This window comes from Xenopus laevis, chromosome 7S, assembly GCF_017654675.1.
Source record: "Xenopus laevis strain J_2021 chromosome 7S, Xenopus_laevis_v10.1, whole genome shotgun sequence".
NCBI lineage: Eukaryota > Metazoa > Chordata > Amphibia > Anura > Pipidae > Xenopus > Xenopus laevis.
Window position 1 is genome coordinate 74,760,744 of NC_054384.1, and position 25,206 is coordinate 74,785,949.

Below are 25,206 nucleotides of genomic sequence, written 5' to 3' on the forward strand. Positions count from 1 at the left end.
TTCAAGGAAATAACATTTTGTTTATATCATAATAGGATAATTGTATAATGCACTAAACCATATGAAATATTATATAAATGACTGATACAGAAGTAGACAAATGCCTGTTGCGATTATACTATAATATAAAAATCGGTGTAAGAGAGGTATATAAAGCACATGACATGAAAGGGAGACTGCTTGAACAGAGAGGGGGAGAACAAGCCAGGAGGGGGAGTGCTGATGACAAGGGAAACAGAAGCACAGAATTGGTGTATAAAATCATGAGTACAACGCATTGATCAAGCACAACAGCAAACATTATGCCTATAGTAGAAAGGACAGAAAACAATACAGAAATGGAAGTGCAAGGCTTAGTTGTTAATCACTGCTGAGGGAGGCATAAATTCCAGAAGAATAAAACTAAGTGAAAGAGGAAAATCAGCATTACACAAAGCATTAATAGGAGTAACTAGCAAAGGGCATAAGCGAGCCAGGAAGATAGATGGAGAGCCTACTGAAGCTAGACTCCACCTCTGCTGCACCTGAGTGCTTAAGGGAGCTGTCCATCCCTCAGTGCTGGATGTTCATTCTGCTAGTAGCACTCAAGAGCTCCTGCCTGATTCTGTAAAATCATATCATTTCCCAAATCTCCAGAGGAGAGCACATTCCTAACATACTGAATTTTATGAAGACTATAACTAAGAAAACATGAAAAGGATCATTGCTGCATGAAAATTGTAACTGGAATTCAGCACAAGAGTACCACAGCTAACCCAGTTCCAAATACATCCGCTGCTTTTCAAGACTCTAAGAGAAACTTTGATGGGGTTGGCTGAACTGACACAGATAAATCAGCCACAGGAAAAGAAAACTGACAGATTGTCAGGTATTTATTTTTAGTCAGAACATTGCTTTGCTGACATGGCATAGTGTTAAATTTGCTACAGAGATTACTGATAAGATAATTGGAACGTGCACTTTTCAGTCTGTGGACATACCCAAACTTAAGCCTAACAAAAGTCACGATAACTAGAAACCTAATTTGAAGGTGTATAACTTGCAAGTTTGTGCTCACATTTTTATACACGGACTATGGAAACTCTCTAAAGAAAGCCCTGAACTTAAAAACCAGGAAAGCAGTTGTGGATCTACCGGTGGCTTCGCTGTAAAGCAATATCTGATGATTCTTATGGCTTGAAGGTAAGAAAACCTACTGCTGATCAGCTGGTGTTTCTTTGCATGATAAAATTGCTACTTACAGGCTCAAAATGGCAAGTGAAAAAAAGAAATCTCAGCATGCTTTAATATTAAATGTATGCCATTAAATATAAATTAACTTAATGTTCACAAACGGAACTATGAATCTGTAATGTTGTTACTGCTAATATAATACCTTGATATTTTTAGAAACCATTACTTTTAGTTGTGGAAAGGGTCAAAGTGGCATAAACAAGTTCATTTGTCTTGAAATTATTAGACATAAAGCATGTTAACAGTATGTGACTCATTGTCATTAAGTGAGGACAACACTTCTCACTGAATAGTTTACTACTGGATCATACATTATCACATCAAGATGCACACAAATCACAGTGTCAGACAGTTTTTTATCTATGTCTCTCATATGTCCATCTCTCTTTCCCTTATGTGTTTGTCTGTCTGTTTTTCATTTAATATATCAAGTAGGACAAGAGACCAAAGTGCATGTATTATTCTTAAAAAATGTGTTTTATATATATATATATATATATATATATATATATATATATATATATATATATATATATATATATATATATATATATATATATATATATATAGATATATATAGATATAGATATACAGTATATATAGATATAGATATATATAGATATATACTCGTACCTTAAATAGATTGCATTGGTGTGTTGTTACTTCACTTAAATTAATAAATGACATATGTATAGACAGGTTCATAATTATGTGTGTCTGTACTGTGTGTAATTGCTCTGCAAAGAGAGATGTTAATAAGAAAAGGAGGTGAAATGACAGTGAGTAAGTGAGTTAATTTAAAAACTACGGTTCCTATAGCAATAAGGACTCAAGCTCTTTTATGTTGGTGGGAGATACAAAGAATACAAATGGTTTTTGTCTCGTATAACAACCTTTAAATGAACTCTAATTAATTGGGCAAAGTGTGTTTCCTGCACTGATCATTTAGCACTGATTCCGTTGGGCCAAATAGTCAATGCAGTATATGCATTTTGAAATGCTACACTGCATTATACATAAGTTTGGGATCCATTATCAGGAAACCCGTTATCCAGAAAGTTCCAAATTACGGCAAGCCTGTCTCCATTTTATACATTAAAAAAAATCATTTCCTTTCTTTAATTTCTATGATTTCTGTAATAATAAAACAGTACCTTGTACTTGAGCCCTCCTTATTGGAGGCAAAATCAGCCTATTGGGTTTATATGATTTTCTAGTAGACTTAAGGTATGAAGTTCCAAATTCCGAAAAGATCCAATATCTGGAAAGCCTCAGGTCCTGAAGCATTCTGGATAACAGGTCCCAAACCTGTATACTGTAAATGACCCAAAGTGTTAGCCTTTTGTAATGCTTTGTTCTGATTTAAAAAAAAAAAAAACATGTTTATAAATTCACCTTTTGCTGAATTGGAAAGGCTTTCCTTATTTCATATAACAGTTAATGATAATCTATTGCAAAAATTAAAGTTTAATATAAGCTTCATTATACTGAAGTAATAATCTTTCTAAATACAATCAATTAAAAATTCTGTACTGTTTCTGAAATAATCAAGTTCATCTTCACTATTCCTCTCTCAGCATCTGTTTCTCTTCATTCTCTCTTCATGCAGCAGTTGAGTGTCAGATATTCAATGACAGTTAGATCCAATATATCTTATAGGGGGCTCCTTTTGCCTAGAAGATATATTAGAGCTCACATTAAAATCAACAGACATGTCTCTCTACATGCAGGATTTGTGCAAAAGGCAGTTACTTTCTTAGATTTTGTTTGTACTGCAATCAGTTATTTGAGTGAGCTCTAATACATCTGCTAGGAAAGGAGCCCCCTATAATATATATTGGATCTGTCAATGAATATCTGACACCTAACTTCTGCAAGAAGACAGAATAAAGAGAAACAGATGCTGAAAGAGGAATAGTGAACATAAACTTGATTATTTCAGAAATGATGCAGAATATCGATTGTATTTACAAAGTTTCTTATTTCAGTATGCCGACGCTTTAAACACGTACAGTAGTTTAGTTATGTGCTGTAGTTTTGAAATGAAATGACATTTAGGCAGATATATGATGCCAAGTTATTTATTTAATCATGTGCTGTACCAACAAGTAACAGCAATAAACATATAACAATAGGGTTGTTTTACTTGCATTGTTTTCATTTGAATGCATTTAATAATTCATTCCCTGGGGTTTTTCAGTTCCATGGAATGTTAGTCCTTAGCACTGCCCCCAAGCACTATCACCCCAGTGAATAAAGTTCAACTGATTTGACCAAAAGTGAACATTAATACAAATTGACACACTGATCAAAGTAGTAAGTGGTTTGATAAATGCATGAATTCATTCAACACTTTTCTGACTGTCAGAAAACATTTCCTTTCTGTCAGGAAAGTGTTAACAGCTGGGGTAAAATTTCAAAATGCTGAGAATTGTTTACCAGTTCAACATATAGGGGCAGATTTATCAAGGGTCAAATTTCGAGAGTTAATAAACCCTCAAATTCGACTTGAAGTAAAATCCTTCTAATTCAAATATCGAATTCGAAGGATTTACCGCAAATGAAAAACGAAAAATCGTTTGAACGATTTTAAGCGATCGATTGAAGGATTTTTATTCAATCAAAAAAAGGTTAGAAAAGTGCTGGGGAAGGTCCCCATAGGCTAACATTGCAGCTCGGTAGGTTTAAAGTGGCGAAGCATGAAGTTGAAGTATTTTTTAAAGAGACAGCACTTCGACTATGAAATGGTCGAATAGTCTAATAATTTTTACTTCGAATCGTTCGAATCATTCGATTTATTTTCATTCAAATTCTTCACTCGAGCTTAGTAAATCTGCCCCCTAATATATCTGCCCCATAGTTTCAACAAACACAACAATATTATCCATATCAAGTTGTTCTTTGAATGTAAAATAAGTCGAATTTACAATATGTAATACAGCATGCAGCTATCAGGAGATAAATATTAAAAGGGTAATGTAATAGCAGGCACATAGATTACTAACCATTTGCCCCCAGTTTTCAAACAACAGTTGGCTTACTGGTTGCTGTGGGATACTAGGACAACAGAGACAGTCATAACACAAGTGTATTTTTGAGTGGTGGTCTATCTGTCAGCCCACCATGTGCTTCACCCACAGCTCTTCAATAACATTAGCAACAGTGACAGGTAAAAACAGGTGATTTGTCACTGTTTTCTGCTTGATGACACAGAGGTCAAATACCTCAGGTGCCATAGGACTGATCATGCTGTTGCTCAAGATGTGGTGCAGTTCAACATTTAACATATGGCACTCTGGTTATATTGAGTTTGCTTTCTCCAATATACCACCAGGAGCATCAGTTTTACTTGCAGATTTAAAGACATCAAAGAAATTAAATTGTTTGTGTGTTGATTTATCTTTCTCCAGAGACTTTCTCAGTTTTACCATGAAATAATATGAGATAACCGTTCTTTAATACCGAAGGGAGGTTTTGCTGTCTCGATTCACTCTACTTGTCTTATTGCTGTCCACTGAAATGTTCAAATCATTTTCAATAAATAACTAACTAGCATTAAAATGCAAACATTCCCACACACACGCAATGTTATGGTTGAAAAGAGAAAAACACATTCAGATACTGTATATACAAAACCAGAGTACTGGCACAGCTGCCAATAAATTCAAATATTTCAAGAAAACTGCAAAAAGGACATATTCCTTTTATGTTGTACAGTATAGCTGGCAAGCAGGTTTGTTGGTTAATACCTTACCAAATTGGGATGGGAAAAGTGAAACATTTTGTGTTGGTTGTTTACAAACTCTTCTTGCAGTATTATTATGTAAATGCTTATTGGTGAGACCCCATCTTCTTCAACTTCTCATTGTTGAGTGTCCTTGGTACTTGTTCTGTGTCCAAATTAGGGATGCACTGAATCCACTATTTTGGATTCGGCCGAAATGTTTTACTTCTTGTTTTGTGACAAAAAGTCATGCGATTTCCCTCCAGCCCCTAATTTGCATATGCAAATTAGGATTCAGAATTCTGTTCAGCTGGGCAGAAGGATTTGGCCGAATCCTGCTGAAAAAGGCTAAATCCTGGTCAAATCCCGAACCAAATTCTCGTTTCGGTGCATCCCTAGTCCAAATTAAAGGTAAAGACATTGACACCAGTAAAGTTGCAGTAAAATTTTATTGTAGGGCCCAGGGCAGAATAGGATCAATTGTTTTGAGACTATAGTGTACCCTCATATCCTCATATTTCTATTTGCAATAAACTCCACCATTTTTAAATCATACATGGATCTTTAAAAAAAAGTTTTACCTTCTTTCATTAAAACATTTTTACAGTATATCCTTTATTCATCACATGTTACAAAATATACAATTAGGGGCAGATTTATCCAGGTTCGAAGTGAAAATGTAAATTTTTGAATTAGAAATTTAAATTAGAATTTTTGTTTTTTTTTATGGCCAAACCTGTGAAATTCGACTAGGGAGTAAATTCAATTTGAGTTTTTTTTTTTTTTAAAAAAAATTGAATTTGATTTTTTGGAATGTATTATACACTGGCACTTTAAAAACTCAAATTCGACTATTCGTCACCTTAAACCTGCCGACTTGCTGTTTTTATCCTATAAAAGATGTCCTGGGATCATTTTGAAGTTGCTTGCAGCCTTCCTAACATTTTTTTTCGGAGAAAAAACTTGAATTGAGTTTTTAAAATTTGAATCAAATTCGATTCGAGTTTGCAGGTTGATCCTATTCACCCTACTTTGAAAAAGTGATTTTTTAAATAAATTTTGAGTTCATGGGAGTTTATTGGAGTTTTAACTCGAAATTCGACCCTTGATAAATCTGCCCTTAGTGTGCAATAGTCAAAGGCTGTTAGACTTTGCTTTAAAGAAAATGGTTATTAATTGATTGTATCTTGCTGTTTTGCTATTTTGTCATTGCAAAATTAAAAATATTGTACAGGTTTTTGTTAATGTTAGGGATCAGTGCTTGCAGAATCATTATTAAAGTTTTTAAAATTGATTATGCAAAATGCATATAACATCGATTAGATATATCATCTATGCAATAATAAAGTGAACCTCAACCAGTGGCTCGTGTGTGGAACATGTTGCTCACCAACCCCTTGGATGTTACTCCCAGAAGCCTGAAGGCAAGTTATTATTTTTGAATTCCTGGCTTGGAGGCAAGTTTTGGTTGCATAAAAAACAGATGCAAATAGAGAATCCTATAGGCTGCCGGACTACAGAGTGACTACCAATACCCAATCACATACTTTTTTAATTGTTCATGCTTGCTTTGCTCCCTAACTCTTTTTACATCTGAATGTTGTTCATGTGTAAGATAGATTGGGGACCCCAGCAAAAGAATATAGAGTACCCTATTTGTCACTTCAAAATTGTAATAGGTATTAGGTTTTATAAGCTAAATAATCTAAATAATTATTTGAACTGATTTTTGGCATTTGGAGTTTATGATTATTGTGGAGATAACAATTACATTTTAGACTGAATGATACCTTCTTTAAATCAACATATGGTTGATTTTAAAGCAGTCACATAAGGAGGAGAACGGTGGTGTTTACAGTAAATTTTTAAAAAAATGCAGCATTCAGCCTCTCAACATAATAAATATTACTAGGGGGTAACAGGGGGTTTTATTTAAAAAAATTGCCCTGCCAGCACTTGGACACTTACTCTGGAAGCTCCCAATGCAAGCCACCATGTCGTCCACAGCGCATGTGCATAACGTGCTTCTGACGTCACACACATGTGCATAATGCGCTATTGCTGCATTTGCTTATTATGAGCATGCATGTGCCCCAACATGGCTGCTCGAATCAGGAGCTCCCTCCCAGTGTGAATGGCTTAGCCCTGGCAGGGGCATTTTTAAAAAAATATATAATCTATTTTGCCAACAGAAACCTTTAAAGGATATGATGAATGGGGGGAAAGCATTATTAAATTATATAAATGGTATAGGCATGACTAGACTAGACTTTTTTTTTAATGCATTTTTATTTATTTATTCTATTTCAGTGTAGATTGTATTTGTTTAAACTCCAGTAGATCAAAACCAATGGGTCAATTTACAAAATATAAAAGAATATAATGAGGCAGCTCTCAAGATTTGCTGGAGATTGGATTTCTAATAGGAATACTTAGCGTTCCCTAGACATTGAGCTTTACTTGATTAGAACATCTAATTTAACCAATCTTTTCCACCTACAATCCAGTGAATTGTCTACCACACAAAGCTATTCCTCTACTTGTACATATCTATACAGCATGGGGATCAACTCCATACAGACACACATTTTTCATTGTCTCTCTGTATAACGTCCCTGGAAAACAGTACCCTACTGGAAGCGAGTACAAATTTATTATTCCACTCGCTGTCATTTTCTGATCCATGTGCTATATTCACATTTCTAAAAAAAACAATGCTTTTATTCTATAGAATATACATTATGCCAGAAAAATGTAAAATCAGATAAATAACTAGTGACCTTTTAATCATAACTGGAAAAGGAACTATACTACAGCCACTATAGCACATATTTACAAATTCACTAAAATATATTTAGACACCAACAATCAAAAAAGGGCTTTCGGGAAATTGACCTATCTCAAACACAACTGTACTGGACAAATTCACTTTCAAGGAATGAAAATAATAGTATCTAGTCAATACCAAATCATTGCCCTGCAAATTCTATATCAATATTCCTTAACGCCTCTGTGATTCTTCAAAACGGCCTTTAAGAAGCACCCACTTGCATTGTATGTCAAGTGAAAGAAGCAACTATGGTTCACTGCCTACGACTTTGTTACGCTATTAATTGTTTTTGGCTGGAATTGTATTATATTTAACATAAATATTGGGAACCAAACAGAACCTGCCCTTACTGAATGTATAAAAAGGGGCATACATTAACTTAGAGGCCTATTTATCAAAATTAAAATTTGTTAATTTTTTAAATAAACTCAAAATTGTACTGTACTGTCTGCTTATCTAATAAAAAATGTTTGTTATAAAAAACTTTATCAAATAAAACTGTGAAAAATAACTCAAATGCATCCCATTTGTATTCTACTCATCATTTTCAATGGATTACCAACTCTCAACATCATTAGAAGAATTCAAAAAACTTGAATTAAAAAACTACTTACATATTGCCAAGGACTACTTCCACTGATTTCTACCTAACCGTGGTAGCTTTTAGATACCAATTTTTTTGGTGCTTAATAAATCTACAACTCAAAGCTACCAAGGTTTGAATTTAAGTTTTTGCTAAAAAAACTGAAACTTTGATTAATGTTTAAAAATTGGCAGAATCAGATGCAGCTGTGATTGGTTGAGAAGGAATGAGTTATGGCAGGAGAAAGCAGGGCTGGGGGTGGAGAAAGAGAGGGATGTGATGTCAGAGGAAGAAGCAGTTCATCTTGTAAGCAGGTAGAAACATCCCATCCACCCTCCAAATTTTTTTGCATATTTATAGTATGTCAGGACTTTCTCTTCTTTATGTTCTCTATTATCTATTAATATAATAATATAATAAATTATCTATTAATAACCGAACATGGATGTTCCTGCATGCACTGTTATATTGAGGTGTAAGTACAGTTATACAGTATAAACGTGAGAGTCTGCATGGTATTATTCATGTTAAATGAATGTCAAATGCTTGATCCAGGTAATGTTTCCAATTGCCATTGGGCTCAGGAAGGAAATTGTTTTCTTGAGGCATATTGGCACTGGCTTCAGGCTTGTTTTTTTTTGGCCTTCCTCTGGATCAAAACAGTGAATATATGATGTGCATTTTAAGTTTTATTTGTCACAGCAGTGGTAGGACCTTGCCAGAGTACTGCACAGGTAAATTTAAAAGAGGGAGAAAGGAGGTTTTCTCCTGTGACTGCACAGTTGGTCGATTGATACTGACACTACTACTGCTTGTGCTAGTAGTAGTAATGAAAACCTGCTTGGATATCATTTAGACTGTCACTGTTGGCACCCAACACCAGAACAAATGCCAAGCACCCTGGTCTGGGCTCGTGCTTCTCCTGTAGTGTGACCGCCTTTGGCCTCGGGAGGAGTCCTCAGCTACTTGGATGCCACCAGGACTTAAATGAGAGGTGCAAGGTTAGAGGTTCTGGATAGACAGAGGGGCACGACTGTTAGCTAGAGTCTTTAGGCCGAGGGTCACGGTACAAAACAGGAAACCAGAATCGTCGTCAGAACAGGCCGGGTCGAGGCAGGCAGATGTAAATCGTAATCAGACAGGCAAGGATCAAAACCAGGTAATCATTCAGACAGGAGAGTTCAGCAGAAGGGGTAGTCGATATTCAGGAAAGGGTCAAATATAGAGGTCAGGATAGTCGATAGCCAGGCAGGTGTCAAAACCAGAATCAGAATACTAAATACAAAAGCTCACAAAAGCACCAGGAACAAGATCCTATCACGGGCAAGGTCTGTGTGGCTTTAATAAGCCTTTTATAGTTTTCAAAATTGGCGCCATTTAATGATGACGCCAGCGCGCCTGCGCCTTTAAATACCAAGAAATACCCTTATGGAACCAACATGATGTTTGACACAGAGCGGCGTGGTGGGCGTCCCCGCTGGTAATTGCTAGTAAGCATGGCTTGTTTCACCTGTTGCCAATCTGACCACAGGTGATTTGTGGAAGCCATTTGACTGGCGTTAAAACCCCCTACTCAGCTGTAATTCATTGCCCAGTATAGGTCTATATTATATAGTTCCTGGGTGTGTTATATCGTCAGATCCTGTTTATTGACCACTGCCTGACCTTGGCCGTGCCAATCTGCTGCCTGAACTGACCCCTGCTTGCATTTTACTATTCTTTGGAATCTGATTTGGTACTACGCTTCTGATCGGTGTATGACACTCGTCTGTGATCTTGACTATGCTTCTGCTTCCTATATTGGTATCATACAGTCTGTTTGGGTTTGACCCAGCCTGTCCTCTGACCTTGCTCCTTGTTCTTTGTTCCAGTTATACGTTACAGTTCCCTTGCCGGCCCAGAGCTGTCCCTTTGGTCCTCTCACGTTAAGTCCTGGCAGCATCCAAGTAGCGGATGGCTCCTCCCAAAGGCGGCTGCTATCGGCAGAAGTGCAAGCCGTGACTGGGACCTTGGGGTTTTCCACTGGTTTTGGGATACCATACTCTGCACCATCCTTTCTGTAGATTGAGGCAGCCTAATAGTGGTGGATATAATGATCTCAAGTAAGGAATGTTAGCACATAGTAGTGAATATTTTGAATATTGCCTTGGGGTGAGGCTGGCAAGGTCCTATTTATGTGATAAAATGTGAATAAATGCTTTAGCCATTTTCCCCCCATTTCTGGCTCCTGCTGTTTCATTAAAGGGGTACTGTCCTGGGAAAACATGTTTTTTTTTCAAAACACATCAGTTAATAGTGCTGCTCCAGCAGAATTCTGCACTGAATTCCTTTTCTCAAAATAGCAAACAGATTTTTTAATATTTAATTTTGAAATCTGACATGGGGCTAGACATATTGTCAGTTTCCCAGCTGCCCCCAGTCATGTGACTTGTGCTCTGATAAACTTCAGTCATTTTTTACTGCTGTATTGCAAGTTGGAGTGATATCACCCCCTCCCTTCCCCCCAGCAGCCTAACAACAGAACAATGGAAAGGTAACCAGATAACAGCTCCCTAACACAAGATAACATCTCCCTGGTAGATCTAAGAACAGCACTCAATAGTAAAAATCCAGGTCCCACTGTGACACATTCAGTTACATTGTGTAGGAGAAACAACAGCCTGCCAGAAAGCAGTTCCATCCTAAAGTGCTTGCTCTTTCTGAAAGCACATGACCTCATTTGAACATTCATACAGTATGTATGCATATGCAGCAATGAAAACTACTATATGACCTGAGATTTGTATAAATTCCATATTAGTTCCCTTTATATTTCTTCCATCATTGACTGCAAAAATGGTGGAGATCCCCCGGTGATATCATACCCCTGTAAACAGCCATTCATCTGGTGTGAAATTGGTAAATATATAATATTTTGTTTTTGCTATGCACTGCCTTTTTTTATAAGTCATTTAAAAATGTTAGTAGACGCAAATGAGGATACATGATATATATATATATATAAATAGACACATTGAAATCACATAAACAATTGTTAGAAGTTTTTAATGAGAGAACAAAAGTAATTCATTTGGATTCAGATGTTTTTAAAGACATATAATTGCATTTATAAACTGAACAAGTATTACTTTGCATATGCAATGGCAATCGCAAGGCATATTAAATTCACTGCAAGTGAAATGTTCATAACATAAATATCACAGGCATTGTTAAATCCGATAATCTATTTTATCCTGATGACATCAATAAAGTGTTATATACAAAAAAAATCTCAATACAATAATCTAATATAAATTTGCACTGCATCTCTATATTACTCTTTGTGATTTATTAATACGTTAATAGCAACTCACAGCCCCAAACTATACAGTTTATAAATATGACAGCTATCTGGGGTATTCTTATATGATGTCAACAACATCAAAGTGCAAAGGATAAGCTTTCAAAATAACACATTTCAGTTTCAGCTGGCCTTTTGTGATTATTACTTCTCAGTTATCAAAGATCATCACATTTCCCACAATGTGCAATATAATCCTTTGTATCTTGATGTGTCAATATGCTGTAACATTTGAACTTTCTTTCTCATGCCAAAACCAATTGTAATGTTTTTTCAAAAAGAAATATCCAAGAAAAAAAAAAAAAAATATATATATATATATATATATATATATATATATATATATATGTGTGTGTGTGTGTGTGTGTGTGTTTTTTTTTTACTAATGCCCCATCTACACATACATGATATCATGATATATTAACTTAATACAATGCTTATTATATTGCTCACACATATTGATCACTTTTATTCTATGTGAAGTTTTACTAATACAAATGAATGATTGCCTTGATTTATTTATTTTTGAATGTCATAGTCTTAAAGTAAACAACCTCTGATCATAAACTTCAACTCCACACGATCCATCTAGGTTTAATGACAGTGACATTTAAGAGCTCGGCTCAGAGTAGTAGTATAGTATATTAATGAAATTCACATTCTTGAGAGACCACTCATTATTTCTTTCTAGGTGCAGAGGGTGGGGGAATTAATTGTTATACTGCCAATGCTAGAGATATGCAGTGAGCAAAGGTCATCAAATATTATGTCTCTAAATGCAATGCCATATCTATCAGCTAATTTGCTGGCATAAGGGTCAACAACACATTGTTATTAATTGATTTCTGCCTTTAATGGTGTTATTTCATGAAAAAAAATCATATTAAGGTTTATCAGCAAACAGGAAGAAACTAGTTTTCATAATAACCTGCCTAACATAAAGTATGCCCCCAAACATATTTGTAAGTGTAACCATTATAAATGGAAGATTCTGAAAATATTTATGAATGGTGAAAATCCCTGAAAATTATCATAAAACAAACTGTGTTTCTTGGTAGTCCAAGGGCTAGTAGAGGTATGGGACACGTTATCCAGAATCCTTGGGACCTGGGGCTTTCTGGATAACAGATCTTTCTGTAATTGGGATCCTGATACCTTCAATCCACTACAAAATCATGTAGTCATTAAATAAACCCAATGGGCTAGTTTTGCCTCCAATAAGGGTTAAATATATCTTAGTTTGGATCATTTACAGAGGAGCAAATTTTTAGTGAAACAAAATGGGTCAGATATGGCCATCACAATATTATTACAGAGAAAAATAAATTCTTTTTTAAAACTTTGCATTATTTGGATAAAATGGAGTCTATAGGAGATGGCTTTTCTGTAAGTTGGAGCTTTCTGGATAACGGTTTCTGCATAACGTATTCCACACCTGTAATTCAAGATGTATAGAAATTAATCTTTTTTCCTACTCTTATTTTGCTAATCCTCAGGTCTGTACTCACTTAAAAGAGGTCTTTGTACTATTTGGGTTAACCAACAGTGATCAAAAAGGTAATCTCAACAAGTCAATTCAAGTGGTGTGGCGCAATTTTTGAAGTTGGGAATCTGTAGTGCATAGAAAGCTTGATGCTTTTTCAGTACAGACTAAAACAATATAAGGAAGATTACCTTTACTATAACTTCTTTGTGTTTTGACCAGTCCCTTCAGTTACAGACAAATTCTCAATCATATCAGGCTACTCCCATTGCAATGCTACTGCACTATGCTATTCCCATCGTTCTTTATGTTTATCTAACACAATCATGGATGTTCAAGCTTTGGAAGGAGATAATTATGGTTGCCACCTTTTCAGTTCAGAACCGAACAATTTAGTTTTTCTTAGTAATAGCAATAATGTGGCAAATAACCACGTCTAATGGCACACTCCCTCTCCGTCAATGCCCCCAAATGGCATGACCTGACTCCCATACTGTATGTTACTGCTCAACCTCCAATGTCATCATTCCACCCTCTTGTTCAGTTTTTGATGAGGTCAGTGGTGGAAACCCTAGAGATATGTATTTTGACAAAGTAACTGCCTTCTAATGTAAAAGCAAAACCTTCTAAACAGAGGTGAAAAAAGAATACATAAATTACAAAAAACAATATAATAGTACATTAGATAATACATAAAGTGGAAGTGTTATCAAAGTGGTTAGTACACCTTTTGCTAGTTTGGAAACATTTACATTAGTGATGGGCGAATTTTCCCATATCGCTTCACCAAAAATTTACAACTTTTACCACTAAAGTCCGAAAAACAGCGAAAAATTTGTGAAACACACTTAATTCAGTGGACATCAAAATTATTTTAACGTGTTTCAATTTTGACACCTGTAAAAATGTTTATACGCGCACCTATTTTGTCCAAATGTATTAAAGTCCCAGGGCGTCCAAATAATTTTGATGTGGGACAATTTTTATGCGCATGACTTTACTGACTTGCGCTAAATTTTTTTGGATGCGGCTGATTTTTCGCCTGTGAATTTTCAGCACAGTTTATTTAGATTTATTCGCTGCCAATGAAATGTGGAAATTCACCGCAAATTCGTGCCTGCCAAATTTATTCGCCTATCACTATACGTATAGCCTTTTGGCATATATACCATTCCAGCATGACACAAGTGCTGGAATGGTACTTAATAAATGGTTTTGAACTTCAAAACTCAGAAGCCAAAGAAACTAAGCAAATAACAGCAGAGAAATAAGGAAGCTACTGGTTCACAGCATTGTCTCAGTGAAGTATACCTGCATTAGTATTCCTATATAAATCAGGATGGATAGATCATAATATGTTTGTAACGCTAATTTGGTTACTGTCCCTTTAAATAATAGCTTCCTTGGCAATTCAGGGGCCCTGAGTCCCTTTTGCAAGTCGAAAAGTACTGGGAACTGGGAATCACAGCGCAGTGCCTCCACCTAGGGAGCACTGAGGAACTTACCTCAGAGGAATCCCCTAGGAAATAATAAACACACACACTTTGCAGATAACGATATTAAACTTTATATAAACTGTAAAGTAGTAACTAATACAAAAGTCACGCCTGTATGGGAATATAAGGGACACTACCTAAATCCCTATAAGGTTTTAACTATCTGTTCAAACACAGTTCGTATAGTATCACAGTCCCACTTGTCTGGAAGGGTTAAAAAGCACACAGTTCAAAATGCAATGTCCCTTTCCCCAGAGCTCTTATTCCCCCGGTAGCGCTACCTTCCCCAGAGTACCTTTTCCCTTGGAAAATAGCAGCTTCCCACGTAGCAGGCAAAATTACACAAGGCCTGTCTTCCTGTGGCAAAATCCTCTTTTCAAGGGATTTACTCAGCGATTTCTCTCAGAGGCAGATCACATTGGAATCACAAATAACTCTTCTCCAGAATCACTCTCACCAATGGCACTTTCCTCCTCTGAAGCTTTAGCAGCGTGGCAGGGTCAGACAGCCTCTTTCTGCACTCCTACACACCTCACAGATCCAGCAGCTCTTGCAGGACTTTGCTCCCTTTTGATCCTTTCTCCACAGCACGTGTTAGACTCAATCACATGGCCAACACACACAGATCCAGCAGGGCCTACACACACAGCTTCACAGTCTGGCACACCCTCTCCTCCCAGGATGCACTGGGGTGTCCAGCCAATCAGGTTGCTCTCCAGCCTGTTACTGGGCTGAATGATGTCACAGACAGAAAAGCAGGGGAAGGATTTCTCTTCTCCCCTACATGTTATTTAAATAAGAAAACATTATATTCTAGACTAGGATTTGAATGCTAAATTTGAGTTTTCCCTTTCCCGTGCAAAACTGATATTACATCCATTTTTTGTAAATTAAAGTAACTGAATTAGATTTTTTACAAAAAAGTAGTCATCTTCTAAGGGCAGATTTATTAAAATGTGAGATTAGAGCTTGCCACAGAAAAACGCACCCACCTTCTATTCATTCCTAAGAGATTTGTAGAAGTGTATTTATCAAATGGTGGACTCCATTAATAAATACACTTCTTAATAGGTCAAGGTGAATTTTCGAATGAAAAAAAATTTGAACATCGAAATTTATCATGTACTGTCTCTTTAAAAATTCGATTTCGACCATTCACCATCTAAAACCTGCCAAATTGCTGTTTTGGGGGACCTTTTAGAACCTATTTGGAGTCCATTTGTGGACTTTGAAAAATCTAAATTTTTTTGGGAAAAACTTTCAATCGAATGTGCTATTTCTTTGATTCGTACAATTCGAATTTGGCTGAATACGGACCTATTCTATCGAAAACTGACCTATTCGAACCAAAAAAAACTTTGACTTAATTTCGGTTGGTCTTTTTGAATTTGAATTTTTAAGTTTTTTCAATTCGAAATTTGACCCTTGATAAATATGCCCCTAAGTGTTTAGTTCTACAAAATATCTGCATAAACCCCAAAACTCAATACTGAATATAAGGGGACAGCCAGACAATAGAGATCAAGCCTTAAGCCTTCCCAAACAAGAACAAACAAGAACTTTCTGTTTGCACATTATCCAGGACATATCTAGATTACATGCACTACTTAGGTTCTAGCTTGTTCAATATTCCAAACTTTAGTACCTATGAATGACCCTAAAGTTTATCAGAAGCCTAAGAAATTATGTAAGCATAGCATTTCTTTTTTTATATGTTCGGAATTGTAGATACCTGAGGACTACATGGAAGGAAGACTGATTCTGGGTAACTCAGGTACTTCAAAGCCTCAGAACAAAGTAAACACTTGGGCACCGAAAATTAATTCTGTGCACTCAGGTGCAACAAGACATGCAAAAATAATAATGCTTACTGTGAAATAGCCAAATATGCTATGTAGAATCAATAAAGGTTACTATGGAACTGATCATTTTAAAATGTCTTTAAATAGCCTACCCTTTATCCTCTAAAATAAATGGTGTGCATGTCAAAGTCAAACTAAATTTCACTTATATGCTGTATGGCCCTGACTGCACCAAAGCCCCTTAGTTGGTTTAGAGAATGACACTCCATCTTAAAATATTTCTTCCAATATGTAATTAGATTTACATAAATAAAATTGGGCAACCACAGAACTGATCTGCAAAGTAAGTCACTGTGCCAGAAAAGACAGACCTTTTAAAACATGCAATTGAAGCAAAAGAAAATACAATTTATTTGATCTTTTAAAAGTAGATAACTAAAAGTTCTCAGTGTTATTCTGAATTTTCTGTATTATTGTAACCTTGTAATCTTCATTGCACTAATACACCAATTAAAACAGATTTATGTCTAAGCTTAGACTAAGATAGAGGTCATTAGGCAAATTCATTTGTGGAAGAAATATGATAGAAACTGAGGAACTGCTAATGTCATTTGCAAGTGTAATGAAACTATCACATTCATGAAATTCTATCTGGGGAAAGAAAGCTCTCTGATTTTAGAAGATTATTAACACCTTCTATTAATCAATGTATTAAGTTAGGAATAATTTCCAATAGCTCTAAAGTATATGAGTGATAAATTGGTGATGTTCATCCATGTCAAAATGTATCAATTTATGATGTTAATCTGTTTAGGGTTTTTCCTGCTGAAATTAAAATTGGTGTTTTTTATCCTGAAGTTGAAATATTTTCCCATTTATGAAAACGATTATAACCAATGTTTCAAATTGTTGCAAGTTTCGTCCAATTGAAAGACACTGTTTTTGATGGATGCTTAGTACAAAGGAAAGGTATGCATTTTAGCAACTGTAAACATTTAGGGGCAGATTCATTAAGGGTCGAATTTCGAAGTTAAAAATACTTCGAAATTCGACCCTCGAATTGAAATCCTTCGACTTCGAATATCGAAGTCGAAGGATTTAGCGCTAATCCTGCGATCGATCGATCGAAGGATTTTTCGTTCGATCGAACGATTAAATCCTTCGAATCGAACGATTCGAACGATTTTAATCCAACGATCGAAGGAAAATCCTTCGATCAAAAAAAGGTTAGCAAACCTATGGGGACCTTCCCCATAGGCTAACATTGACTTCGGTAGGTTTTATCTGCCGAAGTAGGGGGTCGAAGTTTTTTTTAAAGGGAAAGTACTTCGACTATCGAATGGTCGAATAGTCGAACGATTTTTACTTCGATTCGTTCGATTTCGTTCGAATTCGAACGAATTTAACCAATTCGATGGTCGAAGTACCCAAAAAATACTTCGAAATTCGAAGTATTTTTCATTCGAATCCTTCACTCGAGCTTAGTGAATCGGCCCCTTAATAAAGTACTAGTAAATTGTGTGATATGTTTTCCTCTGACAAATGGTTTTTTTTCCTGGGGAAAAAGTGAACAAAGCCTTAGAGAGTCACCAAAATAGCACAAAAAAAGTAGATATAAGATGGGAAGAGATTGAAAGTACAGTGATATTTAGGATGAAATTAGAAAAGGGGAAGAATAACTAAGATTAAGGGCTCTTACACATGAGAGTTTGTTCTATGTTTTTTTAAACACATGCTGAGCGTGGAAAAGCACATATATTGCATTTAATGCAACTAAGGGCATTTATTTCTGTTCCAAATGCAACCTCTGCTCTATTGATAGCTGAACGCACATCAAGCGCAAGACTATGCAACATGCTGCATCCAAACGAACACACTGAAACGCAAATGGAGAAAATGCAAATGCTCATGAGTACAAACAGGTACAATATAATGGAATCAATAAGCAAATGCGTTTAAACAGCTCGAACCTGCTTTTAAAAAGTAGTAAAAAAAACACTGTATGTAAGAGCCCTAAAGGGCTGATCCACTATCATTCCAATTTCTTTTTTTTTATGAATCTCAAAAAATTTGTGTTTTTTTCTATTTCTCTAAAACTCTAAAAATGTAGGTTTATTAACTGTAAAAACCACGAAAAACTCTATACCAGCTTCCTCACTGTACACATTCTCTCTAATTCTGTTTTGTAGAATGTAGCAAGTCTGTCACGGGCTCCCTGGCTTTGAACCAGGAACCTGTTCCTCCAGCTTGAGCCACAGGATGCAATGTGACAAAGTCACTTCTGTGATGCTGCCTTCATGTTCATCTTCCCTTAGTCACACCCCTTGTTTAACTGTGGGCAATAGCTATTTAAGACTGCTTCCCATACCCCCATTGCTGGATCATTGATCTTCCTGCTGCCTCCTAGCCTGAGTTCCTTTTATGAATTTGTGACTCTGCTCCTGTCCAGTTCCTATCCTGTTCCCTCTGGTATTTGATCTACCAGTTTTGACCTCAGCCTTTTAACTGACTGTTAGTTAACCATGTTAACCATGAGGCATGGATTCTGCCTGTCCTGACCTTCAACCTGTGTCCTCGTTTATGTTTGACTGCCACCTGCCCTTGTCCCACAGCCTGTTTTAATGACTTGGTTTTGCTGACTGTTCCATTTCCAATCACCTGCAGAGGTCTGTGTATGTGTTTTTCTTTATTAAACCAAATAGTCACTCCACACATTGGCTCCTATCAGTGTATCATAAGCTAATCCTTACAACTTCAGAGCTGTAGAACAGAATCTCCCACCGTTGAACTTAGCTCTGTCACAGTGCTGGTATGTAAATGTTCTCTACTGCACAGAACCTGCCCTTTGTGATTGGTTTTGTAGAAGTTTCTTCTGTTAAACCCAGACTTGCTGCTGAATGCTGACAGAATGTTCTAGTATATAAGAAATACAGCCTGTTTTTAGATGTACTTATGGAAGACAATACTCAATTACAAACACTGTGTCAGTTCTGGATTTCAGTTAGTGTGCAAATCTATGTTGAACTAACTGTTAAAACCGAGAGGGTAACATTGTACATTTTTTTTCAAAGTGGTCACACAAACATGAATTCACATTCATAGCCATCATGTAAAATGAATCTGCCATATGGTATGCATGTACACTCTGGAGCTTTTAGACCATAACATGACAAAGTAACACAGCAGATACATGGTCTTAGAAAGTGACGACTAGAGTTAGTCATACTAGCTATCTACAGATGAAGCCACTTGGATTTGTGAGATAAATGCGTCATGACTCAGAGTTAATTGAAGAAACTGCGTTATCTAAAGTCATCTTAACTCATTTAATGCATTTAACCTTTCCATTAGCATACCAAAGCACCATTGTGAACAATGGTGAATGCTTTAATTAGATGGGATGTTGTGACGCAGTTTTCTGTGTTAAATGAGATAAATGGGATATCTGTGTTTAGTTATTCTGTGTCAAACAGACAAACCAAAGTGGCTGCATCTGTATACTGAACATTCCTTCATTTTGCCAGGTGAAAGGATGACCAGAGTTATATGGCCTTCAAACTATTGCTAAAACATTTTCATTCAAAAAAAGTAAACAAAATGGCAACCAATCATATTTTTGTCATTGTTTTGGGTATTTTTTCTGACATTGTTTCCACTGATATATATTTATATAAAAAAACACACCTTCCTAGCTTACGTTAACACCATTTCAACAGTACACGTAAACTAATAAATTTAGGTTTATTTATAAAGGCTTCCAAAGAAAATGGCATCTGTTTCTCACATTAAGGGAATTCCGTTCACCCGGCCCATTTACTATGAACATCGTTTCTGAATGAGATATGACAAATTGCTTCTGGCACGCTCGTTTAGTCATGCGCCTTTTTCATATTTTTTTTTGTTGTTTTGGCCATTTTGTAATTGAGCTAGACATTTATGAGCTTATTTAGAAAGACAGGATAAATAATCTCTAGGCCAGATCGGCATCATTTAATGATATTCCATCTGTTTGATAAAGTAACTGTTTTTTGCTTTTACATCGAGATGAATTTTGTTTGTAAGAGACAGTAGTGTTTGTATGTGTTTTCGTCTGTGTGTATATAAATATATATTTGCATACACAAATACAAATTATATAAAAGCCAGATGGAGATGTATGCATCTAACACCATCATGTATGCCAAAGTATTCCAATTCTAATAACCTTTATACTATTACAAAATGGAAAAGGTCAGAAGGATATAATTTGCTAATCTAAGGTTATTAATATAGCTTTGAAGTACAGCACTTTGCATATTATTCCTTTTTTCCCTCTCAAACATAAAACATGATAGTATGCCATTTACAATTAATACAATGTAATATCAAGGTTAAGGAACCAAGTAAGCATTTTCCATCTGTTATTGAATAATGCAAGCTTTTTATACAAGTTTCTCTGTTCACATTTCAGTCTGCATTATAAGACAATGGCATAACTAGTGACTGGGACTTAAAGAGATTCTGTCATAATTGTTTTTGTATAGTTTGTATTACTAAATTACACTGTGTTAATTGCATATAGTTCATTTTACTATATAGATTTGTATTCTTGACCCCAAAAAGGAACAGTAAATGAACAGTTACACCAACAAATGTAAGTGTTTTAAAGTAATGAAAATATAATGTATTGTTGCCCTGCATTGGTAAAATGAGTGTGTTTGCTTCACATACTCTACTATAGCTTATGTAACTAAGCTGCTTTGTAGCCATGGGTGGCAGCCATTCAAGCACAGGATACACAGCAGAAGAATCCTATTGTATACTACAAAGCTTATCTGTTATCTGCCGTGTATCCTGTGCCTTTACCCCTTTTTCAGCTTTAAATGGCTGCCCCCATGGTTACACAACAGCTTGGTTATATAAACTATAGTTATGTTTCTGAAGCAAACATACCAGTTTTTACCAGTGCAAAGCAACAGTATGTTATATTGCCACTACTTTAAAACACACATTTTTTGGTGTTACTGTTCCTTTAAAACTCAGATCTGAAAACTTGTGGGAACCATCAGACAGAATAAAAAAAAGTAGTTAAATAGCTAACAAGTTTAAAGGAACAATAACACCAAAAAATGAAAGTGTTTTAAAGTAATGAAAATATAATGTACTGTTGCCCTGCACTGGTACAACTGGTGTGTTTGTGTCAGAAACTCTACTATACATAGTTACATAGTTAAATTGGGTTGAAAAAAGACAAAGTCCATCAAGTTCAACCCCTCCAAATGAAAACCCATCATCCATACACACACCCCTCCCTACTTTTAATTAAAATTCTATATACCCATACCTATACTAACTATAGAGTTTAGTATCACAATAGCCTTGGATATTATGTCTGTCCAAAAAATCATCCAAGCCATTCTTAAAGGCATTAACTGAATCAGCCATCACAACATCACCCGGCAGTGCATTCCACAACCTCACTGTCCTGACTGTGAAGAACCCTCTACGTTGCTTCAAATGAAAGTTCTTTTCTTCTAGTCTAAAGGGGTGGCCTCTGGTACGGTGATCCACTTTATGGGTAAAAAGGTCCCCTGCCATTTGTCTATAATGTCCTCTAATGTACTTGTAAAGTGTAATCATGTCCCCTCGCAAGCGCCTTTTTTCCAGAGAAAACAACCCCAACCTTGACAGTCTACCCTCATAATTTAAGTCTTCCGTCCCTCTAACCAATTTAGTTGCACGTCTCTGCACTCTCTCCAGCTCATTTATATCCCTCTTAAGGACTGGAGTCCAAAACTGAACTGCATACTCCAGATGAGGCCTCACCAAGGACCTATAAAGAGGCATAATTATGTTTTCATCCCTTGAGTTAATGCCCTTTTTTATGCAAGACAGAACTTTATTTGCTTTAGTAGTCACAGAATGACACTGCCCAGAATTAGACAACGTGTTATCTACAAAGACCCCTAGATCCTTTTCATTTAAGGAAACTCCCAACACACTGCCATTTAGTGTATAACTTGCATTTATATTATTTTTGCCAAAGTGCATAACCTTGCATTTATCAACGTTGAACCTCATTTTCCAGTTTGCTGCCCAGTTTTCCAGTTTAGACAGATCACTTTGCAAAGTGGCAGCATCCTGCATGGAACCTATAGTTCTGCACAATTTAGTATCATCTGCAAAAATAGAAACAGTACTTTCAATGCCCACCTCCAGGTCATTAATAAACAAGTTGAAAAGCAAGGGACCTAGTACAGAGCCCTGCGGTACTCCACTAACAACACTGGTCCAATTAGAAAATGTTCCATTTACCACCACTCTTTGTAGTCTATCTTTTAGCCAGTTCTCTATCCAGGTACAAATACTATGTTCCAGGCCAACATTCCTTAATTTAACCAGTAACCTTTTGTGTGGCACTGTATCAAATGCTTTAGCAAAGTCTAAGTAAATCTCATCCACTGCCATCCCAGAATCGAGGTCTCTACTTACATTCTCGTAAAAAGAAATTAAGTTAGTCTGGCAAGATCTATTACGCATAAAACCATGCTGGCACAAACTCATAGTATTATGATTTGCTATGAAGTCCAGTATCTTATCCTTTATTAACCCTTCGAAAAGCTTTCCTAATACTGACGTCAGACTAACTGGCCTATAGTTTTGAGGCTGAGAACGGGATCCTTTTTTGAATAGAGGCACCACATTAGCAATTCGCCAGTCTCTCGGCACAATGCCAGATCTCAATGAATCCTGAAAAATTAAGTAAAGAGGTTTGGCAATCACAGAGCTAAGCTCGCTAATTACCCTGGGATGAATACCATCTGGCCCTGGACCTTTGTTAATCTTAACATGTTCAAGTCTCTTTTGAATTTCTTCATGTGTGAACCATGCATCATTAGTTGTATTACTAGAATTGGGAGTGTTAAGAAGGAAACCTTCACTTACTGGTTCTTCATTTGTGTACACAGATGAAAAATACGAGTTCAGAATCTGCGCTTTTATTTTGTTTTCATCAACCAGCTGACCCCCCTCTGATAGTAAGGGTCCCACCCCTTCCTGCTTCATTTTTTTACTATTGACATATTTAAAAAATAATTTTGGATTTTTTTTTACTGCTTGCTGCAATATCCTTTTCTATAGCAATTTTAGCTTGCCTTATAGCTTCTTTGCATGATTTATTGGCCTCCTTGTACCTTATAAATGTTTCGGCTGTACCAGCTAACTTGAAAGCCTTAAAAGCACGTCTTTTCTTACCCACCTCAACACCAACGCTTCTATTGAACCAAAAAGGTTTTGCTTTGCAACGACGTTCCTTGCTTACAAGTGGAATATACTGACAAGTATATTTATTAAGCAGCATTTTAAAGACTTCCCATTTTTGTTCTGTGTTTAACCCTGTGAAAAGCATTTCCCACTTAATATGTTGCAGAGATGCCCTTATACTGTCAAAGTTTGCACGTCTGAAATTTAGTGTTTTAGTTACTCCCTTATAGAATTGCTTCTGCAACAGAATCTCAAAGGAGACCATGTTATGATCACTATTCCCTAAATGCTCACCCACACAAATGTTAGAGATGAGTTCAGTATTGTTAGTTATTACAAGGTCCAAAAGAGAGTTATTCCTAGTAGGTTCTTGAACGAGCAGGAATAAAAAGTTTATATAAACTATAGTTTATATAAACAAGCTGCTGTTTGAACTAGCCATGGGGGCAGCTATTCAAAGCTAAAAAAGGAGAACAGAAGCTCAGGATACACAGCAGATAACAGATAACCTCTGTAGTATACAATTGGATTCTTCAGAACGTATCTGTTATCTACTGTGTATTCTGTGCTTGAATGACTGCCCCCATGGCTACACAACAGCTTGTTTATATAAACTATAGAAGAGTTTTTGAACCAAATATATCAGTTTTATCAGTGCAGGGCAACACTACATTATATTGTCATTCCTTTAAAACACTTTAATTTTTTTGTGTTATTGTTCCTTTAAGTATTAAGTTTAAGCATGTGTTTCAAACACGCATCAAACACACAGGGGGAAATTCACTAAAGGGTGAAATGACTAACGTTAGCAAAAATTTGCCAGCGTGACGTCATTTTGGAACTTCGTCAATTTACTAACAGCGCAGGCGTAATTTCGCTAGCGAAGGAGATAAACTCGAGTGCTACTTAGCACTCTTACGCCAGGCAAAGTTAGTTTGAAAATCCACTTTTACTTAATGTTACCTGTTCCGCCAGACTTGCCTTCGCCAGCTCAGACCAGGCGAAGTGCAATGGAGTGAATAGGGCTTCTTCAATTTTTAGTTGAAAAATTTCTAAGTCCCAAAAAACGCTGGCGTCTTTTACTTTTTCAGGGTGATAGGCTGCAAAAGTCCGTAATTTTTTTGGGGTACCCGGGCTCCCCCATACATTTCCCAACATATGGCACATAAACTATACACTGGGCACATACAGTTATAATTCAGACTGAAAGCTTGTGGGAACAATCAGACAGAATAAAAAGGATTTAGTTCAAGTTCAAGTACAGTATCTTAAGTTTAAGCGTGTGTTTCAAACATGCATCAAACACACATAAAATATAAAGAAATAAATAAATTAAGCATTGTATATGCTTTGGTTAAAAATAATTTACCTTCTGTATTATAAGGTTGCAGAACTTCTGAAAATACAAGAGCACTTTTATAGAAAAGGTCCATGTCTCTGTCTCCTTTTGTTCAAATTGTCTGCAACATAGAG

The 25,206-nt window shown here is 36.1% G+C and overlaps 1 protein-coding gene across 1 annotated transcript in view; it reads left to right on the forward strand.

Annotated features, from left to right (window-relative positions):
* The first annotated feature begins 218 nt into the window (after positions 1 to 218).
* The window catches only part of drd2.S (dopamine receptor D2 S homeolog), a 194,839-nt gene continuing 169,851 nt past the window's right edge, over positions 219 to 25,206 (forward strand). The window contains exon 1 of the mRNA XM_041571402.1: positions 219 to 1,182. The gene's annotated coding sequence lies outside the window, so the exon portion shown is untranslated. The remainder of the gene's footprint in view (positions 1,183 to 25,206) is intronic.